This window comes from Andrena cerasifolii, chromosome 3 (genome assembly GCF_050908995.1).
Source record: "Andrena cerasifolii isolate SP2316 chromosome 3, iyAndCera1_principal, whole genome shotgun sequence".
NCBI lineage: Eukaryota > Metazoa > Arthropoda > Insecta > Hymenoptera > Andrenidae > Andrena > Andrena cerasifolii.
In genome coordinates, this window is record NC_135120.1 from 15,134,373 (window position 1) to 15,137,700 (window position 3,328).

The window sequence follows — 3,328 nt, forward strand, 5'->3', positions numbered from 1 at the left end:
GTGCGAGATTAATCCAGACTGGCGTGCCCCAGGCGCAATTACAAGTACAAACAATGGCACCACGACAGCGTCATTGTCCTGCATGTGATATAAAAAAAAAGAGAGAGAGAGATCGACAGAGAAGGAGAGGGAAAGGAAGAAGAAGAGGAGGAAAAAAATGTAAGGTCCCTGGCTTGTAATCACATGCTGCTGCTGTCTGAGCGCTCGAGTTCGGGGAATAATTTAGAGCCGCGAACAAAAGAGGCTCGTTTCGCATCGATATCACGTCGTGGAAATAGCGAAATAATTACCACTCGCTTGCTGCGCCCCGTTTTCTAAGAGTCGCACGGCGTGAAAATCGCGGCGGCCGCGATTCCACACACGTTTACGTCATTTTCAATTTAGAATCCAATGTTATACGGCGGCACGTTTCGAAACGTGTTGAGAAATTCCCGCTACAAACGTCGCCGCTTTAACCCGCGGAATTATACATTCAGAAAAGGTGCCCGCTGAATCCTAAATTCGTTTGCGCTGCCTTTTATTCTTCCTACATTCAATATGTAATATAATGTAATGGGATTAAGTGCGGAAGAAAGTCGAGCGGGCAAATTTAATCCCTAACCTTACTCTCGCGACCCTCGTCCAACGGAGCTGGGAATTAATTAATTCGTCTTTTGACCGGAAACCTTTCAGCAGATGGGGAATCCTTTCCTTTCCCTTTTTCTTTTTCAGAAGAATAGCTCCAGTATTGGCCGGTATTTAATTAATTGAGAATAATATGAATTCGTCCCGATTCAGCTCCGCTACCCCTTTCCCTAGGCCGCCCCTTCTCACTTTCTCTTTCCGTGTCTCCGATTCTGCGTCTTCTATACTTCCCGGTCTATTGTTGTCGCCCCCGCAGCGATCTTCGTGTCAAAAGGTATTTTGTAATTAAGCTGCTCGAGCGGTGCTTCCGTTTCGCTTTACCTCAGCCAAATTCTAGTGTTTCGGCGATAGATGATTAGATTTAACTTCAGTGCCGTGCTGGGAAAGCAACTGTATTTTCACGGGGAAAAGTCACGCGAACGTGTGCCGGAGAATTCAAAAACTTTGCAAACCCTTTAAAGACGAACATTTCAAATTTCAAGTCACAATTTACCGCGGTACTATAATTTATATTAATCGCCATTTAATGGCACCTCGGGATCTCCGAAAGTGTTTCAAAGTGCCTTCCCAACACTTCGATCTCTTTGAACGCAACTTCGAAATATCGACAGTGTAGGCCCACTATTCGCGCTTCCAGGCACCGGCCTTAAACCATTATCAATCGCTGCAAATTTAAGCAGAACACGCGCAACGAAGGGCGCTGCTTCGGCGCAGCCCCCTGCAGACAATTAACGGCGAAAATCGCCTGGAAAGCGACAACAGGATGTTTCATCGGCAACAGTTTAAGGAAGACGATTCACACCGAGTGCTGTTGTAACGCGCAACAATTGATAACTCGATGAAGACATCGCGCGTTAAAAGGAGGAAACAGTAGTTTCCGAGGGACGAAAGAGCCACCTCCCCCCGAAGTATTTCTACGGGAGGGGCTGGCTGAAAGCACTCGAATCCGACCGAGTCTGCTGTTATTCCAAGTAATGGCGTGTGTTTATGCACGCGAAGTAACTAAACTTACTTACCCTACTCCCTCAAACCGAACGAACCCAACCTTCGCCCACGTTTCCCTTCCCGATACCTTCTCTTGCCGCTCACTCGTTTGCTTGTTCGTTCTACTCTGAATAATAATAAGATTTGGCTCGTTAGAAGTTTCATTAGAGCTTTGTTTACCGCGTCTAGGGGGCGTGGGGGGTGAGACGGGGGGATGGGATAGAAGAGAAGTAGGGCGAGACGGTGGAAGGCCAAAACACGTTTGAAGAGGCGTCCCTGGGTGCATCTGGTGGAGTACGTTCCCCCCCGTGCAAGCTCCTGCAGTTCCTCTTCTTACAGAATCCTTAAGCGACGCTTTAGGCCACTGCAGTAGTTCGATGCACGGGGTTTAATATATCCGGTGCGCCAGGAAACTTTGAAACGATTCCTTCGCTTCGAAGCCAGTACACGCGTTAGCTGCTCGGGACCTCGTGAAGGTATTTGAGCTTTTTTTTAGATGCGAACAGGATATGGCGATAGTGTCAGTGCGTCTTAGACTCTTGATGAAGCTGGATAAAGTAGGTACTGGCGGAAGGTCGAGAGCTTTTGCTGGGTGGATTCAGTGTATGAAAGCTTGCAGAGGTTTTTATTGCAGTAGTATGCATATTCGTGGGGGTTGATTTATTCAAGTGGTGGTTCTTCGGAATGTTTCGATCCTGTCCTCGTTTTTACAGAACCAGTTGTTAGTAGTATTCGAGTAGTCAATCAGAAAAAGAATATTTAACAAATCAATATTCGCGTGTTCCGTCACTCGCAGTACCTAGGGGTTAGGAAAACATTTCGGGAAACGTTGCGAAATTTCAGAATTAATTGTCAGTGAAATATTTATGATCCATTCTGTTACGTAGGTAAATAGTATGGTTTCGCAGAAGGATTGAATATGTCCCAGTTTGAATATGAACGTGCCTATAATTCTATCGTTAATTAAAAGATGACTTACAAATTTAAATTGATTAAATGTTATTTGACACTTAGCGATATCAATACACGCTCGCTTCTGTCCTAAAAATGAGGGAAAAATAATTGACTAATATAATCAATCAGTAATTTATTATCCCAAAACTGGATATGTTACTGTGCACCTAAAGTCCTACAAAAACTAGACAAAATGTTTCTGTCTTTGTTAATACGTATAAACCATATTGCACTTTCAATTTATAGAAGAAAATACCACAATGGATTCGCGTGTGAAGTAAAATTGACAACTAATTGGAAGAAAGATGTTCATAATAAAGCAACCGTTTACATTATAGGTGACATTTTTATCTTGATCCCAAGAAACCGTTGTTTCTAAATAAATTTCCGGAACCATTATTCCAAAGCACTATTCTTTAAAAAATGTGTCAACCTGCACGATTCTTAGCATAGAGAAAAACTTGATAAAAGAATGCCGCGATCGGTATCGTCGGAGTTAACGAGGCAAGGATTAATTATTCGTTCCAGTGCATGCCCCTTTGTCGGCGATCGCGTTTGAATTCGTTTAAGTTTAGACGAGTAATTGGAAAAAAATCCCGAAAATCGGAGGAGAAGGAATTCGAGCTGGCAACATGAATATCTTTTTATCTTTCAGTGGCCGTGCTCGAAGCTGGCCGTAAGTGCCCATTCATAGCAGGCATTCAAATTGCGGCGGGGAAGCTGGCTCCATTATTTTTTACGGTGAATACGAAGAAGGAGAGGTGCT